This window comes from Mixophyes fleayi, chromosome 1, assembly GCF_038048845.1.
Source record: "Mixophyes fleayi isolate aMixFle1 chromosome 1, aMixFle1.hap1, whole genome shotgun sequence".
Classification (NCBI taxonomy): domain Eukaryota; kingdom Metazoa; phylum Chordata; class Amphibia; order Anura; family Limnodynastidae; genus Mixophyes; species Mixophyes fleayi.
Window position 1 is genome coordinate 140983210 of NC_134402.1, and position 22477 is coordinate 141005686.

The 22477-nt window shown below is 37.5% G+C and overlaps 1 protein-coding gene across 1 annotated transcript in view; it reads left to right on the forward strand.

The window, feature by feature from the left end:
* The window catches only part of TACR3 (tachykinin receptor 3), a 78170-nt gene that overhangs the window by 52326 nt on the left and 3367 nt on the right, over positions 1 to 22477 (forward strand). The gene's annotated exons all lie outside the window — the stretch shown is intronic.

The window sequence follows — 22477 nt, forward strand, 5'->3', positions numbered from 1 at the left end:
GTCATATACAATTTAAGCCTACAGCAAGATTAAGATATGCCTAAAGCGTGTCCTATGTTACTGGCTTCTGATAAGCATATCAGTGGCAGCAGCACGGTAAGCCCAATAAATACATTTTATTTTTATTCTTTTTAAAAAACATCTTAATCATCCCTAGACCTGCCAGCCTTGACTGACACCAGCAAAACCATGCTATCTGGCCTAGGGGGCGCTGTTTTTTTTTGTTATTTATTTATTTCCTTATTTTCTTAAAACTTGCCTCTGACTCTGTATAAGGCCCATAATGTTTGTTCCACCAGGAACTCTACCTGGTTAGATCCCAACCAAGCCACAAAGCAGAATAAATTGACCCCATTGTCCCAGGTCTGTGGTTGACTATAAGTTCTGCAAAAACCCGAATTTGCAAATGCAGTGCCAAATGCTATTTCCCATATTGGCAAAGCAAAAGTGAAACTAGAAGTTTGCATCACCATAAAAAGGCCTGTTCTGTTGCACTATTTAATTATTGCAAAAATCTTTGTCAACTTTGCTTGTCTTAACTGTACAACAATATGTTTTAATGTGAAAAAGTGATGCATTGGAACTAATGTTCTGCTTCTAATTCATGACTCATTCATCTCAAATGGTGATCAGATACTTCTCAGTATAATGATTGCTACTTCTAGGTCAAGTACAGCACTGCCCTTCGGCAAAACGAGGTGGTCACCAAGAGTGCTGGTGGTAAGTGAGCACTTAAAACACTGAGGGGGGCTGGTGCATCAGAGGATCAGAGGGGCGTAACCTTTGAGGAGAGAACTGCCAGGCATGGAGGGGTCTAATTTTGTCAAGATTGTTCCACTATCTTGTTTTCCAAGCATCACATGTTATAAGCAATTTTGTATGGTATATTTTAGCTTAACATATTATATTTTAAAAGTAAGCATCCTCTGAAACTTCGTACAAAAAAATAAAACATTTTTTTCATTTTCCACTTGTATTTGGTTTTCTTGTTACTTTAAAAACCTTGTTGCAATATTTTTAAGGACATATAAGAGAAAAAAAATACAATTCCACTGTGCATATATGTCAATGTAAATTTATTTTGTAAGTGCATTTAATGTATCCTTGCCATTGCATCTATGTATAGAAATACATTGCATCATAATATAAATGCGACTCATGATCTGCAAACTAAAATGACATTCACCTTAACAAGTGACTCACATCAAATAAGTGCCCAATGGCTATTTTCCTGCCTGAGAGAAAAGAATGTTTTCATTTATATTTTAGAAAAGAGACATCTCTGACGCAGTAGTGGAAATTTCAACTGCAAAATATTGTATTTTTCTACAACTATTTAAAAAAAAAAAAAAGAACAATAGTTGGAGAAAACAATAATGCAATATCAAAATAGATAGAACAAGCAATAAACAGTGAACACATGAAGTAGAGTTGGACGCAATTTCCACTTAAATCTTAAGTGTCTGTGTGTGAGTGTGTGTCTATATTAGGGAATTTAGACTGTAAGCTCCAATGGGGCAGGGACTGATGTGAATAAGTTCTCTGTACAGCGCTGCGGAATTAGTGGCGCATTATAAATAAATGATGATGATGATGAAGTGTAGATTGCTTCCCGTAATGTACACAAGATTCCAAATCGCACGCGTATCTTTAGATCTGTGTGACTCAGAATACTATGCAAATTGCATAGAAACATCTCTTTACCTTACGGGCTGGTGCGTATGATACATTTAAGTATATTAGTCGCAGCAGCCCTTTAAGGCAGATAAGTCAAAAGAATAGATAAATAAATGTACCCCCCATAACTATGGCGGCCAGGGCATGCTGACACTTGAACTCAAGCCGAGGGAAATTGCCATGTTATATATATATGACTGTACTGACGCTAGGAGCTGATTTGCAGCCGGCACTCTTAGGTGCTGGTTGTGGGGCACATATGAGAGTTTTTATGTTGCCAAGCCAAGAATCCCTGGATTTATTACAGATGAAGAGGATGCCAGGCCTGGATCTAGGTGTGCAATAAAAAGGGTGAATGATGGTAGTATAGTGCTGTTTTTATTTCAAATAAAATTATTTTTACACTTGTGTCTGTGTTTTATTTACAATTTTCCTTGGAGCACTATAGGTCCCAAAGGGCCCTGGATGCCAGGACATGTTGGCACTTGTGGTTTCCCAAGTGCCAGCATGCACTGGCAGCCATGGGTATTATTATTACTATTATTTATATAGCGCCACTAATTCCGCAGCACTGTACAGAGAACTCACTCACATCAGTCCCTGCCCCATTGGGGCTTACAGTCTAAATTCCCTAACACACACAGACAGACAGACACAGAGAGACAGACACAGACAGACAGACAGACAGACAGACACAGAGACAGACACAGACAGACAGACAGACTAGGGTCAATTTGTTAGCAGCCAATTATCTACCAGTATGTTTTTGGAGTGTATGCTGGCACTTGTAGTACTACAAGCACCAATATGCCCAAACACTTAAAAGCAGCCAGGGCATGCAGGGACAAAATGGTTTTTAACATTTAATTTATTATTATTACCCTCTAATTACCCCATGATATTTATTATTATTACCCCACAGCCCTAGCACTTTTCAGCACAAGCTGGTTAAAAATCCTCAGGGGGGTTCATATTTTTTTTAAAACCAAATCCCCCTATCGAATCCAACTGCTTGCTGACTGGCCTTGGGCTGGTTTGGCATTATGGCAGGGGGTCCACAACGCTGCAGGTTTCCCTGCTACAGTGCCACCAGCCCAGGCTGGCAAAGCATAGCGCTGGTTATAATAATAATTCTGTGGTACCCCATGCTGTTTGGGGGAGGGGAGGTATGACATTTTTCAAAATTAATTTTTATTATTTCTTTTGTTTGATTTGTATACAGCAAGATCTGTGCTGATGGTCATCAGCAGCAGCACAGATTGGACACCAGGAGAAAGCACCATTCTAGAGACCTAGCACGTAAAGAGTGTGAACACACCTTTACATTGCTAGGCTTGTCCACTTGCTTCCGACTCTGAAGCCCTGAATGTTTAGAGGAGACATGTGAAACTGTTTGTAAACTCCTTTCTCCATCCATTCTATATAATCCCTTTCCCTTTTATTTTTCACCTTTTTTATTTATTATAACTTGTGTACTTCTTTGTTTGTAAAAATAAATTAAGAAATTGGTGGAGATAGATTGGGAGGATATGGAATGCTGAATTTGGTTTTCGATGGAAACAATGGACAAAATATGGCCATGTTACAGTGTAGCCTGCAAAAATAACAATAATGCCATCATATGAAATATATAGTGTCAGTGCTGGTACCATTATCACAATCCTACCAGTAGAAATCATGGGATTCTGAGGGGGGGGGGTATTTTCCTTTTAATCAGTTTTTAATTGTGTTCCTAGAATCTCCTGCTGTGTCATTTCTTAGCTACAACACTTTAAAGCCCAAATACAACTAACTAATAAACATTTAGGCGTCTCTTACTAAATAATGGTAAAATCACTCTTGAGATCCTCCAAAAGTTAATGATACATCACTGTAAAGGCATTATCAGCTATAGTAATATCACACTTCTTACAAGGACATCTAAAAGAAATGTAATGTAATTTTACTGTCCAGAGTTCACATTACATTGCAGCAGAATACAGCACAAATGCCATGAGGGAAATAGCATCAGAGACAGCTGCATTAATGGAATCAGCACATAAAATGTTACGAACATCACAGGCTATATTTATCTATAAACATCCTTAATTAAAACCTTGCTACATTTTAGAGTTCTTTGATAATTTTGAACACCAATGTGTTCAAATTCCTTCAGAACTAAAAATATTAAACTGTTTTATTGGTGTCTTCATTAGGATTCTTGTCAAATTTAATGTGCTCCCTGCAGCTATGACTTTAATGTGTTGTATATGCTGTACATAGCTGTAATTTATTAAAAAGCTGGTTACTGCAATATGTAAACTAGAGCACTTTGATGGACTGGTTAGTTAGGCTGTTAAAGTATTTTATGCCACAATCAATATATTACATGGACAGGCTGTATTTGGCCCCTGCTTTTCTATCTTTCAACTTCTTCCCTTGTTGATCTCATCAGCATTTTTAGCCTCCAATATCACCTCTATGCCGATGACACCCAAAACTCTCTCTACCAGTCCCTCAGATATCCTCTGCATTAATGTTACGCTAACTGAAATGTTTAATATTGGCAATACTTGCTGGCTCTAATAATATTAATTGACATCATATTATGCCTAAAAATTGCCTTAGTGTTTGGGGTAAAAGTCGAGATGCTATTGTCCATAATTCTTTCAATGTCAGATATTCGGAAAAAGAAATTCTCCCTGGCACTGTTCTATGATCACATTCCCTTTGGCACACAAAGGGGCATATTTACTATGCTGCCGTTCCGTAGAACCACCAATTCCTGGTATTCTGAAATTATCTTTAAACAGCAATTTTAATAAAGACAAAAGTCAATGGGCTTTGCCTTTAATAAACGTGCTGTTTTAAAAAAATGACTTCAAAGTGCCGGGAATCTGCGTTTCTACTGAACCACCGCATGGTTCAGATGTCCATTCATCTTACTTTCACTTATAGCCTTAGTTATGTCATACATAATGAAAATAATGCAAACTGTTTTCCATTTTGAAACTGGTCCTGTCAGCTGCAAAGAACAGTGACAGCTATTTTGGGGGGGGGTGAGCTAAAATTCATTAGAATGTAGCCCGAATTCACTTAGTACAAAGTGCCTCATGAATATAAGCCAGGCTTCATGAAAATTGCTAAGGCAGTTCTCTGTGATTTTACTGGTACCTAGGAAATTAGTAGGCTGCATACTGGCTGAGCCCACAAAATAAATGTCTGCACTGTGTGTACAACAGACTAGATCAAGTGGTTAAAAATTTGTTATAATGAGTTGACTTCTCACATATTCACTGATTCCATTTACATTTAACTTCACCAATACAGGCTAGGGGTGTTCTGAGTCCTTCTAATGCCTGAGGTGCATGGCCGGATTAAGGGGGGGGGGGCACAGGGGGCACGTGCCCCGGGCCACCCTCTCTCCAAGGGCCTCCCGCCACCCGCATAACCTCACCTGCTGCTAGCAGCTACGGTGCTGCTGACAGAGAGTGGATGCATGCATCAGTGGGGACCCCGCTGGCTGCCACATCTGACAGCTGTCAGACAACAACTGACACCTCAGTGAGGTGGCAAATAAAGTGGCATCCTTATCATCCTTTATGCACATTACATGAATAAAGACAAATATTGTGACTTTAATCATTACTAAATCTAACAACAATGTAGACACCACTAATTTAACAACTATTTTTTAACATTTTGTAAATTAACTCCCTACATTTTGTTCATGTTGCCTAAGAATGTCGCCTCATTTTGTCATGTGATAGGTACACCCCTGGGACAGCCCTCAAATGCAGTACATTATTATTATAATTATTCATATTATGCAGTACTGTACAGAAGATATATAATCATTTACTTCTATCTCTGCCCCATTAAAACTTACATTCTAAATTCCCTACCACACACAAACACACATTAAGGTGCATTTTCAGAAGCCAATAATACACCATTTACAACAGTGCAGTGCACAGTGGACATGCTGTTTTGGGATTCTACACACATGTTTTATACAAATGCACCTATGTTTATGAGGAGGAACGTGGCTTTGTAGACGAAAAGCCACAAAGTTAGCAACATTGAAAACACATGCAAAAGTTTGCACTGCCTGATAGAAGACATTGGGAAGATTGTTCCTTGTGGAAGCGTGTATTAAGAGCATGACAGCTCCTAATTTTGAATTTAAGTGGAAAAATGAGATGTATTTTTGCAGTGCATGATTTAAATGACATGGTGAGTGGAGAACACACATTTAGAGAGGTGCTCCCCATTTTACATGTAATTGCCCAGGAAAATTACATTAATTCTCTTTTCAGAGATGCCAGAAACGTAAACTATTCTCCAGTGGTGTAGCAAGATAGCATAGTTCCTGGGGACAGCTCCCTTTGCTGTTGGTACTAAGCATGCATACTGCCACAGAGCACCATAGAGCTGCCAATGCAGGCCTGGTCAATGTGTTTAGAGGTATGGAAGAGCTAGACCTCCCACCAGCCAGTTCCCCCTCCTGAGACAGAGATCCTCATTGGTTCAGTTGAAGATGAGGGGTGGAGTTCTGGAGGTGGATATATGGGGCACTGCAAAATAAAGGCTTAGAGAACAGGAGAAGTAAGGGTGTGCTAAGGGAAAGGCATCACGGGGGTGGTGATGGTAGGGAGGCGACAGGGAGTGAACAGCAATTATGGTTTTGTGAAAATAAGCATAAATGTGTTTGGTGCAGATGAAGAAAGGAAGATGGAAAGTGCAGGGGGTGAACACTAATTGTTAGAAGGACAATTTATGGGCAGGAAGTGGCAGAAGAATAAATTGAAATGTATTTATACAGGAGGCAATAAAATATAATTGAGATTTACACATAATAAATCAGAATAAAGAGTATTGTCACAATCCCACATTCGTAAGAAGAAGAAGCAGCTTCCAGAGTCTAAGTCCATGAGCATGCTCAGTAGCTATTCCAGTATTTCACAATTCTCCAGTTGTCTCTGATGAGTCTTGACTGTTAACCTTTAAATAGGGGTTTTATCTTCCACAGCCTTGGAAAGTTATTGATTTTGTTTACTCCTATGCTGCTATTTCAGGGTCTGTTGTCATTTCCTGGCTGAATTCCTGTTAATCAAATCTTAAGCCAAACTCTTTTTTCCAATTTTGTGAATGGGAATCTCTGACCTTGGTTTGCCGCTGACTGGATGCTTTTTGTTTTGTGCACCATTCTCTGTAAGTTAAAGCAGTAAATAATGGATGTATATATAAATATATTTCAGGTGGAAAATATGACTTTCACATTTATTATTAACCCTGCCAAGGTATAACACTTTATCACTATATATTGTGTATAAATAAGGTAATGCGACTTGCATTTATAAGATAAAGCTGGCAAGCCGCATCTCTATGGCTTTGCCAAGGTCTTGTTCCCAAGGTAAGAAAAGAGACTCATTGATTATTACTTGAGAGGGTTCCTTTATACAGCCTGTTGCTGTGATATTTTATCGTTTGATGCTACTATAATTTTAATATATGCATTCAGTGATTTTTTTTTTCCAAAAATAAATTTAATTTACCAATTATTTGTTTTTTATTATTCATATAACTTTGTTTTTTTCTTTATGTTAATTATAGCAATTAATTTTCTAATATTTGCTAAGAATTGCTAATTTCCCTGAATATATGGGGACTGCAAATACCATGGAGCAGCGGCAATATTGCTCTCTTTATTGTTTTTTTTTAATATAAGTGTCAGAAAGATTATTTTTGTTTTTTGATTTATCATTGCTTATGATAAATGTATCATATCATTCATGATATTAAGAAACATAGGCACTGTACTAATAACTTTTTATTACTGATGTGCATATTAATGCTGTAATAAAAGTCTGCAGAGTCCCTCTTAAATGGAACACCTTCAAATATGTGTAACATTCAACTCTTGAAACTAATTTTTATAGCCAAATAAATAATAATTTCTATATTGCATGCATAATCAGTCACATTATGGGAATAAGAACAGCATCCTCTACATAGAAGATCCTGATTTGCTAGGTCTGTCCATTATATGACATAGAAATGTACTGCTTCTACAATCATTGTTATATTCATCTTTTGATTATATATATGTAACAACACATAATAGGAAGTCACTGCATTAGCACTGCATTTTCCATTATTTGATGGTGCCAAAAATCTTAAATTCATTGATGAGCTTATTGATGAAACAATAAAGTTAGCAGAGCCCAAATACTTTTTCTTATTTCTCTGATGTGAAAGCATGCTACTGCATTAGTACTTTGCACATCTGATTTTGCCTTTATTTGTGAAATAGGAAATTTGAGTTATGATCAACGGGTGGATAGTTGTGACATCATTTTTCGTATGTGATGTAGTTACATGCAGATGCCAGATTATATCCGTTATTGTGAAAATTATGTTTGCTCCAATGCTAAATAATAACAAATTTCTAATTGCTGGATGCCCAAGCATTTTATTCCTTGTGACACAAACAATAAAAAGTCAAGTTCAGATTACTGTTATAAAAATCATACAATCGGGATAGGCGCAAAAGGGGAAGGGTTTGAATTGAAGGTATCTGAGTGTTAAACACTAGTTAGACATAACATGGATCACAAAATAAAAAGAATAATAAATGTTCATATTCACAATGGTGGTCGTGAGTAATATCAATGTCCAAGAATTACAAAACCATCTGTAAAGGATTCCAATAATCGTCAAATGTGTTCTCATATATGTTCACAGGGTCCGCCACAGAACTTGCACATAGTTAGAAGACGAGAAAAAGAGACAATTTCTCCAATGGTGTAGTAATCCAATACATGCATTTATTAAACAATGAATAAAATTCACTTACATTTTGTAAGGAAAACAGTGCACATCAAGGTATCTTTAACACGCAGTTTGAAATCCTGCTGGTGATCTAAACCGCGATCAAAGTTCCATGTAACTTCCGGGTTCAGTTGCCCTGGTAACCAGTCTCAATTCTCATTGGAACCCTACGCGTTTCATCATTCGGACTTTGTTAGGGATATTCCAATGGGGGCTGAGACCTGTCTTATATAGTGCCCTGAATTGAGTTGGCTCTTACTGGTCAACTGTTGCATTACCGATAATAATCGGGACTCTGAATAGAATTAGTTTTTACATTACCGAAAATACATGCCATTCGGGAATCAAAGTGGTAGCTAAATCTTATCTGGGGATACTTTGTTTAGAATAAATATATTACTGTGCACAAAACAAACAAAAAAAAAACCAACTAAACAAAGTATCCCGAGATAAGACTCGTACAAATTGAGGACTGTACTTTATGCCACCCACAAATATTTGACACTAGTTATAATGCAAATATTAGACTGTACTGATTTGTGTTTCATATGGACTGTTTAATTCTTTAATTGATTAAGTATGCAAAAGGATCTCTGATGAATGAATATTTTTGTTAATTGAAAAATTTTCATTTTTTCAAGATTGTGTTTTTGGATGAGCAAACGTTTGCACAGACAGAAGGGAGAAATTAGGCTTCCCTTGCTAAAAAAACAGAATAGGCAGATTGCCATGTACAGTTTTGAGGAGCACTGTAGAAATTACATTTTCTTTTGAGATGAAAGGATAGAGAGGGCACATTTTTAGGGACACTCTTCGCTGTATGGAGTAGGACATGGACATTTCTACTATTCAAAAGCACTTGAATTGTGCACCAGCTCTGAATCTCGTCCTCTCCTTTTTATTGTACTTACTCTGTGTTTCCATATTTCAATCCATGAACATTTCCAGGTGTACCTTGAGTAATGTTATAAAAAGCTTCATAAACATGAAATTGGAAATATAATGGAGATTCCTGATGTCCCCTCACTCTCATATTTCATTTAAGCCATAAATTAGTCTAAACTGAGAGATATTTAAAAAGAAAAATACTTTTATGTGACATTTTCATCTTTTCACTGTGCGACGCTTTAGATTTTTTTTCCTTCCCAGGCATTTCTTGGGAAAAGAGAGTAGGTATGCACCTTATTGTGCACTGAATGAACTTTGAAGGGGGAGGACTTTTGAGCTCTGTAGAAAATAGCATCTAATTGGTTGTGTACCGTCTCGTCAAGGCTCTTAGCCGAACACTGTTAAACCAGCAATTGCCACTAATTGCTAGTTATGTGTGCAAACCTATCAAGCTACGTATTCCAACTTGTATAATCTCACTGAGAATAGAAATGAGGCTGTATAGAACAATACAAGTCCTTAAGCAATTTCATTTTTCATAAAAATGTAGAAATACTCTGAACCCTTCAGTCTGTAAAATATAACGCACATTTGTAAAGAGGTAAAGGTTAATGCTAGAAATCCCACAGAGACTTTCGATTCTACTGTAACAAATAAACCCTAGAGTGTAGAAGGCAATCATTTAATACATTAAATAGCATTTAATGAACAATTCCATCAATTGGCAATGATCTGATTAACTGATGCTATGGAATTAAACCAATTAAGCCATAAAGCTAGAGCTCAATTTGAGACTTTTAAAATCAAGCTGACTAAAGTTCAAGTTTTGATAATATGAGCCAAAATGAAATAAACTGTATATGACATAAAACTAAAACATCTTTACTTATATACTTGCCTGGGTCTGCTAATTCAAATACTAATGTAGATAGGAAAATTAGAAGAGACTTGCAGGAAATGTGAATCTAGACCCGGAAAGCATGGAGAAATTTTGACACAACTATAAAAATAAAAAATAAAATAGGTAAATTAACTGTATAAAAACGTGAAACAAATATGCAAAGTCTTCAAATTATTATTTAAAAATAGACTGCATTGACTTTATTACACTAGAGTTCTAAAGTCAGTACTACCAACAACAAGAAACATGAACGAATATCAATAAACAGTCCAAATATCAGTCCCAAAAAATAAATGATTCACTTATTAAGGAGAAGTATGATTCCAACTGCACCTTTGGATCTTAGGGAGTTACCTAGCCTCTTTGATAAATTTTTCTCCTAGCGCCTATCCCTTCTTTTTGACTTTACATTGTTTATTTTTTTTATATTATTTTAAACAATTATTTTTGCACCAGACATGAACCATACATATGCATGCAGCTTGGGGTCTAGAGCAACCATTTATTCTCTAAAATGTGATAAATGATAATTCAATTGTCCCAGCGCACAACACTATATTTATAAAAGATACATTCAATTGACTGACCCTGGATTAGTGCTGCCCCCCTAAATAAAGTATTCAGTGGTTACTGTTGCATTAAAAATACACTTATTTATTCCTTGACAACTAAAACATATGTTACTGCATAGGACTCTTAAAATATGCTGTGATAGTCATATGCGATTCCCTTGTTCAGTGTATTACTTCTCCAACACACAAGCAATCTGAAAATGGCGAAAAGAGTTCCTACTGGAAATTGTTATATATAATCTAACTGTATTCGGGTAATACCTGTATAGACCTTGAAAGGATCTGCTCTCCTATGCGAAAGGGAATACAGATCTTCGTCCTGACTGTATATTAGCATTGGAACGTTCTGTGGGTGATATATAGGCTGGGATCAGCTCTTTATCTAAAGTGCGGTATCTCTAATGTAATGTGGTGGTGTGCAAACGATCCCATGTACAATGTTCTCTTAAATCACAGTGTGAGTACTAGATATAGCATCAGATTATATGCATCACATTGATCTGTTCAAAAAGAAGGGAAGCCTCTTACCAACGGTATTTGTCTGACAAATCCAGATTCTATACTTCAGTCTCTGCTTGTCCGTGGGTAAACAGTAACCAACATCGTTATCACTGGAGTACCTTGCCGGTACACGCGCCTCCTCTCCAGCTCTACCAGATATAGTATTGAGTCCTGCTGTGGCCACAGCCAGTATATAACTTTCTCTAATGTCAATAAAAGTTTGTGATATAAAGAAAGGCAGTAAAGGGTATCCTCCAACGTCTTTTGTCCTCACAGTAGGACTTTCTCAAGAAGATTAGGCACAATTATATTGCTAAATAAAATTGTTTGCCATCCTATCTCGGTGTGGCAACCAAATCGGGCATGCATGTGTGCATAATTTGCCCCTGCTTGTCTGTCACTTTGTTATCAGTGGCACTTTATACAAATCAGTAGGGTAAATTAGTCGATATTTCAGAATTGTAAAAGGAGAGATAATCCATGATACTTTAATTTTAGGATTTTTTTTAAGAAAATAAAAAAATATAAACAGCATGCCCCCAACCAAACATCTTAACCAACCCTAGTTCTGCCAGACTAGGCTGGTACTAGCAAAATCAAGGGTCAGAAAAGCAATGCCCCCCCCCCCAAATTTACTAGTAAAAGCACTAGGCTTTGCCAGTCAGGGCTGATGGCACTATAGAAGGGAAACCTGCAGTGTGGGTCCCCTGCCGTAATGCCAAACCAGCCCTAGGCTGATCAGCATGGGGCAGGAGTCCCTAATGAGATTGTGCCCACAAAAAATATAACCAGCCCCATGCTGAAAAGCTCTAAGGCTCTTAAGTTCAATCCTGACTTCAGACCATGGTAAATCCTCATGTTATATATGACTGAACTGCCGCGAAGAGCTTATTTTCAATGGGAGCTCTTTGCAGGTGGTATTGCATCATATATGAGGGGTCTTTTATTGCCATGCCTAAGACCCATGCATTATTACAGATGAAGAGAATGCCATGCCTCGGTATAGGTGAACAATAAAGAGAGTGAATGAGGGTAGCATTGGGGTGTTTTTATTTCAAATTTATTTGTGTGTGTGTGTGTGTGCTGGTTATACCTAGGGGGTGGGGCACATTTTGTTTTGTGGACCTGATCTCCCTAGGGTATCCAGTCCAATGCTGATGACCCTGGACTGATTTGGCATTAAGGCAGCGGGAACCTTACCGGGTTGTTGCGACTGATACACTTGAAGTGTATGCAATTTTTCATTCATGGAATATACTGCTTGCTTTTCCGTGTAGGAAGGGCCTTATTTAGAGGTGGATGGAAGTCCATTTGTGTAGAGTAAACATATGCATTGCCATAATGCTCATGCATATCAAATTGAGACTGTATTTAGATTTGAGCATGTCTTAGGCTTGCAGTCTGTTATTCCTGGAGAGGTGGAACAGGTAAGCACAATTTAACTACAGTAAGGGCGTGTACAAAAAAGTGTAATACTCCACCTGGAGAGGCAACATGACTAGACGTGGCCACATCTCCTCATTTTTGGGGAGGCATATCTATTGCAGGTACCAGATGATGATGATGATGATGATGACACAACTCCATTTTCTAGCCACTTTTCATGGGCTGTTTTCATATTGAACCCTTCAGCTTTATTAGCATCATGGCTACATTATGCCAATTTGCAGCTGTTTCTTGAAGCTCTTTTTATATCCATTAGCACAAAATATATGTTTTCTACTTGGCATGCATTATCAGCTACATTAGAAAGAATAAGTACATTATCCTCTACATAGAACATCCTGCTTTACTACGTCTGTCTATCATAACATGTAAAAATGTGCTGCTTCTACAATCAATACTATTGTGCCATGCTCATCTTTTTAAATAATAATAAAATAAGTATATAACATCTCAAAATAGTAAGTAACTTCTTTAACCTGCACTTCACTTTGTCAATGACTCCCAAAGCCAAAGAGAAGAGAGATACAAAATAAATTTGATTATACTCTGTATAAAGAGATTACATTTTAGTTCACTGTAGAGGTTATTGATGAAACAGAAATTAGAAGAGCTTAAATCTATTGCGAAATCATATGACTGTATTGGCTTTGTCTTCATTAGTGAAAGAGCAAATTTTACTATTGATAGGGGGTGGATAATGACAGATATAACACAGCTTAGGGATCATGATATAGTCCCATGTATATGCCAGATTGTAAATGCTATCATACCTCCCAACTGTCTCGATTTTGGTGGGACAGTCCCAATTTTAGGACATGTTTGTTACACGGGTAGGAGTATTGGGAAAGGGAGGTAAATAATGGACAGCCCCTCTAGGTCGTGGTGCGCCACCATCATGATGTGGCCATGCCCCCTGACCTACTGCTGGGGACTGACATGTTGAGAGGTTTGTGTTAATGTGACAATTGTGTTTCCTGTAATGAAAAAAAAACAGATTTTAAAATAACCGGGTGCCAAGCATTTTCATTTTCTGTGACATCAGCTTTCAATGACTAAGATTACATCGGGCACTGAGTAGTAATCAAGGCATCAACAATCTACTATGTGCCTCTCATATAATTAGTTATACAACTACACAGTTAGTAAGATTGAAATAAAAAAAGATAAAAAGCCATAGGGGTATATTTACTAAGTTGCTGTTTATTGTGCGGTTCACAAACCTCCACGCATCAGATTTGCTTATCAGATCCAAAGCACAGAATTACTATCCCGCGTTTGGAGGCTGAATGTGCAAACCGCATCCAATGTGTTGCAGTCTGCAAACACGTAAAATGCATACGGTTCAGGCCAAACCTCATGGTAAAACCATATATGTAACATCAAGTTTTAGCCATTTTCTAAAAGTCCAGCCTACTCGGCATTGGGCCAGCTTATACATAGGTGTCAGTCAATACTTGCACCTGTATTTCCACAAGTGTACAAGTGATGCCCCTGTCCTAAATTAAATAAATAATAGCATACCTGTAGTAAATTGAATAAATAATAATGCCCCCATATTAAATTAAATAAATAATAATATTCCTTTAGTAAATTAAATAAATAATAATCTCACCATAGCATGAAAATTAAAAATATTTCTATAAAAGTGGAGAATTTGATGTATTTTTTGCCTTCTTCATTTTTGTACTCTTTGAATTATAGATCTTTTTTTTGAGAACTGTCCCCCTAGTTCCTGCGGAATTGTTATTTACTTTTAGAGCCTTAAACCCCAGGTATCCAGCTTGACACCTTGAAAAATACAATATAGTTATTTTTGTGCATATAACAGCAATTATGAAAGCAAATTTTGGGCATCATTTAGACTTATGAGCAAATCTAGCTAAGCGTAGCACATTTTTATTGCATGCAGGAGAAACACTGCCTTGTTTTGCATGTAGAATACATATAGTGTGCGGCTTTATTTCTACACTGTAATTTAGAGTTTAGCTCTTGGACGTGCCCCTCCTCTTAATTCTAAATCTGACCACACATTTTAAATGTATTCATCTGCAACACAGCATGATTCTAAATTAGGTCCTTCTGTTCAAGAAATCATACAACTAGTGAACTGTGCTATATGCTATCTACCACTTATAAATATTGGACAGATATTTTACTGCACTGGCTTGTACTTCACATGATTTGAATTTGTTCATATGTAAAAAGAAGCAAATTTCAGATTAAGGCATATTTGTGTTAATTGAATTGTCCAGTTCATCGACCAACAACCAAAATGTTCTCTTTTGTGGGGGCCTAAACAAATCAAGCACTTCAACCCCTGTCACTGAAGTGCTTGGTTTGTTAAACTATGTGCATGTCCTTTTTAACATGTGGATGGGTGGGTGGTCCCAAGGATAATTCCACCTTGCACTATTTTACATTTTGGTCTAGGTCTATCAGCTTGCATATCAGTCGACAATTCAAGTGTCAACAGTATTATTAGGTCATCAATTCAAAAGGTGTGAAGTATGATTAGGTAGACAATGCAAATGTCAACAGTATTATTATAGGGTTAGGAATAGGGCTAGGGATATGGTTAGGGATGAGGACAGGTCAAGGGACATGGTTAGGGATAAGGACAGTGATAAGAATAGGGACAGTGATAGGTACAGGGATAGGGACAGGGTTAGGGATAGGACAGGGATACAGTTAGGCATAATACTGTCTACATTTTAATTGTCCTAATAATTCTGTGGATGTCATTATAGTATCGACTTTATAACCTTGTCTATACTAGTGCCCACCAATTATATTATGTCGACCCCGTAGCAGTCGAACACATGTATGTATCACACCTGGGTGTTGTCTCATCATCTGTTAAATAATGTCTACTGATACAGACTCCGTCCATCTAATGAGCTCTGATACTGCCACTGCTGTCCCCTCTCCATTGTATTTGCTGCAGTGCTGACCCATTCCAATGTATTTGTGGCCGTGCTGATCCTCTCAAATGTATTTGCTAAAGTGCTGGTCATCTCCACTGTATTTCCTACTAACCCTCTCCAATGTATTTGCTGCAATGCTGACCCTTGTCAATGTATTTGCTGCAGTGCTAAACATCTCCAATTTATTTGCTGCAGTGCTGACCCACTCCAATGTATTTACTGCAATGCTGACCCTCTGTGATGTATTTCCTGCTGACACTCTTCAATGTATTTTCTGCAGTGCTGACCATCTCTAATGTATTTGCTGAAGTGCTGACCATCTCCAATGTATTTGCTGCAGTGCTGACCATTTCAAATGTATTTGCTGTAGTGCTGACCCTCTCCAATGTAATTTCTGCAGTGCTGACCCTCTGCAATGTATTTGATGCAGTGGTGACCCTTTCCAATATATTTGCTGCTGACCCTCTCAATGTTTGCTGCAGTGCTGACCCTCTCCAATGTATTTGCTGCTGATCCTCTCCAATGTATTTGCTGCAGTGCTGAACCTCTCCAATGTAATTTCTGCAGTGCTGACCCTCTGCAATGTATTTGATGCAGTGGTGACCCTTTCCAATATATTTGCTGCCGACCCTCTCCAATGTTTGCTGCAGTGCTGACCCTCTCCAATGTATTTGCTGCTGATCCTCTCCAATGTATTTGCTGCAGTGCTGACCCTCTCCAATGTAATTTCTGCAGTGCTGACCCTCTGCAATGTATTTGATGCAGTGCTGACCCTCTCCAATGTATTTGCTACTGATCCTCTCCAATGTTTGCTGCAGTGCTGACCCTCTCCAATATATTTGCTGCTGATCCTCTCCAATTTATTTGCTGCAGTGCTGACCCTCTCCAATGTATTTGCTGCTGACTCTCTCCAATGTATTTTCTGCAGTGCTGACCATTTCCAATGTATTTGCTGCAGTGCTGACCCTCTCCAATGTATTTGCTGCTGACTCTCTCTAATGTGTCACACATGCTGCCTAATGGATACCTACTTGGTGTATCTTCTAAATTCAAAGGAAAATGTAACTGATATAGACATCTTCAATGAAGATGAAGATGACGGTGATGATTGGTTACCATTGAGGAAGATGACCATTGTTATCCAAATGCCCATAATTTATTTGTTAACATCCCTCTTTAATCTCTAGTTGAAGAACCAATAACCAAAATGTTGACTTTTGTGGGGGCCTAAACAAATGAAGCACTTAAGCCACAATAGGGGCAGTGCCTGTCACTAGAGTGCTTAGTTTGTTAACTTATGTCCATGTCTTTTTCAACATATGGCCCCAAGGACTGTTAGGAACTTCTCAGCCAGTACAGCAAATCCCGGATTCTGCTCCGAACGTCTGGTGTTCACTTTGTCCCTAGTGGTGGGGACAGGCTTGGCTGCAGCCAAACAGAGGGTCATGAGATGTGCACTGGCTGGGGAGAACCTAAAAATAGAGTTACCGAGGCCGAAGAGTAGGAAGTGCCAGAGGGAGGCAGGAGAGAGATGGTGTCAAGACTGGTATATCACTCGTGGCCACTGAAATAAATGAACAGTTGATGGAGAGGTCCCCTGATACACAGCAACTTCTGTACCAGTGCTTGTCTGGAAAGGAACGGAACTTGCAGAGATAGGTAAAGATGAAGGAACTTAACGTAGGCAGTAGCCAAAGGTAACTACAACCCACAGTACCAGTGATAGTCCGGAGATTAGAGGGAAACAGTTCCTAGGCGGTTGCCAGGGGTAACTACAACCCACAGTACCAATGGTAGTCCAGAGATTAGAGTTAAAAAGTTCCTAGGTGGTTGCCAGAGGTAACTACAACTACAGGCACACAGTGATATAAGTAAACAGTCAAAGGGTACCTGTGGCAAGGTGAGTCCGGAGCCAGAGGGAGATTTTCAGAAATCAGAGCGCAGAGATCCGGCAGGGGCTGCGCCTCCGTATACAGGTTAGGATGAGCAGAGGAGCTGGGGATCACGCCAGAGCCATGCCTGGGAGCACGACTTTACCGGAAGATAGCTGACTGAAACTGGTCAGTAGATAGTAGAATAGTCAATGGGGAAGCAGGGTCCATACACGGGGAATCCAAACAGGAGAAGAGTCAAAGCAGAGCGGAGTCGGTACACAGGGAAATCCAATGAATAGTAGACAGGAACAGTAACGGTCTGATACACAGGGATACCACAAGTCGGCAGGAAACAACAGGAACAGGTAACAGGGAAAACACAAGGGAGCAGAACACTATGGTAAACGTACTACCGGCAATCCTGCAGAGGATTAGCTGGCTATTCAAGGAAAGCAGAACCAATGGGCTGTAGGTGATAATGAGGAGCCAGGTGAGTGAGCTCAGAGAAACAGGCTGGCCAGGTGAGGCATTACATAGAAATGACAGCATGAATGAGGGCAGACTCTGACAGAGAGCAGACCTAACTGACCCTATCTAAGATCTATCTAATCTATCTAGCTAATCTATCTGCCTATCTGATCTACCTAAACTAATCTACCTAATCTATCTAAGAACTAAACTAACTACCTATCTAAACACCCAGGTGGCTATCTAATATCTAACAAACTACCTACCTATCCCTAACTATCTATCTATCTATCTATCTATCTATCTATCTATCTAACTAACAATCTATCTCTCTATCTCTCTATCTATCTATCTAGTTACTCTGACAGAGAGCCCAGCGAGTCATAACAAGGACAATGCAATCTTGCACGATTTTGTCTTTTCCATTTTCCCCCAAGAATCTTCTGAAGCATTCATTGTAGTACATTTTTGCCTAATTGTTTTCAGCACGTTACTAGTGCTACCAACTGTCAGCTAGCTGCTGGTTGGGTGACCAATATGCCAAATTATGTCTCTTAATTTCTAAGAATGTGATCTGTCATATTCAATTGCATTGTCTTGTCAAGACAGATGTTTGGCAACCAAATCTGCATCAATGTGAGTTATACATACTCTGGGAAGGCCAACTATTGCCCAATCTGAACTGTCTGGTTTACATATATTTTACACTTCACTAATTTAACATATTTTAGACTTCACTACTATAACATATATGCATTATTTATACATTACATATTTATATACATTCTATTTTGATATACATGACATATTTTATATATGACATATATCCTGTACTTGCAAATATACACAAGTGACTATTCCTCTTGCTTGATTCACAAGAGCAGCATTACGGCACATACTAATTTCTATTCAGCAAGATCTACCTTACTCATATCATAAAAAGCACTTATAGTAAAACAAGATGTTTGAAAGCTCTACTCTTGGCTCCCGATGTATACTCTACCCAACGATAAGTGCATAATAAATAAACAGATGAAGGTGCAGGCCACCTTTGTATATTTAGTTTTAATTGTACCACTGTTCATCCAATAAACCATGCTGTTTCTATAGCATAAGTGTCTATGATGGATGCCCTGTTACATTCCAAATTTATTGTATGTCTAGTCTTTGAAGGCTTTTTTTATGGGTGCACTCCACCTTCAACAATCATCATCTATATTTATTTATATAGTGCCATCAAATTACACATTACTATTGAGTATCTAGCTACCTCTCTAAATCTCTACTAAATCTCTACTAGTGTGCATATTTTTTTAATTTGTTATTATGGGTGCAGTCCAACTTCATCTATTTAGTTCTATCAATGTTTAACTGTATTAATTCTACCACTGTCCATCCAATGAAGGCTGCCTGTTTCTGGAGGATAAGTGTCTCTGAAGGATTTTCTATTATGTTCTTTCTTGATTATGAAGCAGATCAGAGAGCAGAGGGATATCATAAAAGTAATCCCCTTGTTCTTTCTTGACTCGTCTGTAAAGTAATTATACAATTGAGATAATGCAGTTATTCTTATATCATTACTAATTTGATATATGTTTCAACAGATTCAGTCTTTAAAAGTATAGTTTGTGGGTCCCGTCTTTCAGTGACTTCTAAAACATTACTTTCTATAATTATGACTTCATCTACATCACACTCCTGTAGGATTTGGAAGCATTTTATCATTGACTCCAACTGCTAATTGCGGTCCTGGATAATCTGTTTCTACAGATCAGGTTTTTCTGACCGAGCTTGGTCTATGATATTGTCAATGAAGAATACATCCTGTGAGAATTTAAGCACTAATATCACAAGTCACCTTGTTATTCAATAAATGTAGTTTCTTCAATGGGGAAGCAACACACGTCATACAACTTTGATGACGCAAAGCTGTTTTTGGAGCCATGAATTCCTTTGTCAGAGTAATTTCTTTTTGGCCTCCACAATTTTCATCTTTCCATGTAAAACATAATTTTAACTGCATCAAAAAGTAATTCCTCAGATGTCTTAATGAAATAAATTTTTGCCTAGTTGATTTCTAAAAGCATGTGCCTTCTTTCCTAAATTGCACCACGGAAGATTAATGAAGGTACTTATCATCTCTAAAGTGCTTTTTTGCATGGCTGCCAGATCATCTATTGTGACCGCTAGTCTAGGGAGTGTCTTTTTTTATTAAACTGCGATACATTTGTGCCATATATATGTGCCACTGCTTTGTCACTAATTTTAGCCAGCCAGCTCACTGCAAACTTTGGTCAAAATTGGTGAAAATTGGGACAGTTGTGAAGTAATCATTAAATAGACTGTAAATGACTGTAAATGAATGTTAATGCTATAAATAATAATATTGACGCAAAAACAGCTTAAAATGACATTATTTTACCTATTTTTCATAATTTTTAATTGAATCCAGATCAAAAACCAAAATCAAACCAAAACCGACACATGAATGCTGTTTAGAAACCCAAACAAGAGGGTCAGCGTACAACTCTAGTACACATATGTGGATATTCTTTCATATAGTCCAGCCAGTAGATCTTTGAAGTGGGAGGAACTTTCAGTTCAGTAGAAGGCAGCAGCTAATTGGTTGTGTGCTCTGCCCTTGTCAAGGCTCTCTTATCTGAAAACTGTCAAACCAGCAGTTAGTTATGTGTACAATCTGATCAAGCCACGTATTCTAACTTGTAAATTTTGCTGAGAATAGAAATAAGATTGCATAGAACAATAGAAGTCCCGGAGTAATTACCATATCATAAAAATGTACAAATACTCTGATCCTTCAGTCTGTAAAATGTAGCGTACGTTTGTAAAGTACTAAAGGTTAATGTTGGCAGCGCGACAGACACTGTAATAAAAAGCCCGTTGAGTGTAGAAGGCAAGGTTTTTATTCATTAGTGTTTTAAACAATTTCATCAATTAACAATGGTCTGTTGAACTGATGCTATGGAATTAAACCAAACAACTAATCCATGAAACTAAATCTCATTATGAGACTGTTGAAAACAAGCTAACAAAGTTCAAGTTTTGATAATATGAATTAAAATGAAATAAGATAAAATAAAGCCAATACTGTATATGACACGAAACTAAAACATCTTTATTAAAATTATATACTCATTCTTCAGGGTCTACTAATTCAATTAATATTGTAGACAAAAAACTAGTATAAATAAAAACAAAAGCTAAACGATATATTCAATAAAGGGCACTATACCTGGAATGTTTGTAGCATGGAAAAATGTGGAGACCACAGTAGACAAGGGCGATTAAGTCAACTGTACATACTGAACTCTATATACAAGTTTCTTTGCTTTCTAGCTTTGGAGCACAGGCTGTCAGTGAAGATTAAAGTCATTCAGTGAACACCATGTAATCAACTGTTAAATAATGTGTGGGATCTGTTAACATATTTTGGGTGGGAAATATTGCTTACCTATGTGACAAAATGATAATTAAATATTACCCAGTGATCTAGGAAATGTAAGTAAATTAACTGTACAAAAGTGTGAAATAAATATACTGTGCAATCACTTTTCAGTATTTCAAGAGATGGAGAAGTACAGTTATAAAACATCCATATGCTTTTGATAACCTAAATAATGATGCATATTGACTTGGGTATCAAAGTATCTAAATTACCAGTAACTTTGATACAACTGTATATACATATGTTCTTATAATAATGATTAATATAAATATAAATATTGTGTATAAAGTCAGCGATACCCACAGCAAACAGAATGAGTATCAATATATAGTCAAAATATTAGTCCACAAAAGAAATGATTCACTTGTCAAATGAGAGAATCATGATTCCAGCTGCACAATTCTGTAGAGCCAGATGCCTATGTCACATACTGGGTGCGATGTAAGATCAAAGACAAGGTATGGTTGCTAAAAAAAAATACAAACTAAAACCACAATAATGAAATGCTTGGTATAGAAAGACAAGAAGTAAATAAAATTATATTCACTTACAATAGTGCCATTAAACACAAGCATTGGATACTTAGACAGTCCCCTGACCTCTTTGATGATATTTTCCCTGCGCCCATCCCTTCTCTTTGACTTTGCATTCTTTATTATATAAGATAGTTTTGCACCAGGTATGAACTTTAAATAGTTCTAAAATAAATACAATGACACTTTTCATTGCTAAAGCCAAGTTTGCACTTTGTGCTGTCACAGTTCCTGTCCTTATACTTTGTACTTACTTTGGTTTTGTAGATAAAGCCCATACTCAGCCGAACAATGGAAAGATCACTTAAAACATTAGACATTAGGTTGGGCATTTATGAGTGTTGCAGTTATGCATATGCAAATAATTTACAGGCACAAAAATGCAAATTAAATATATGCTCATTGTTCACAGTT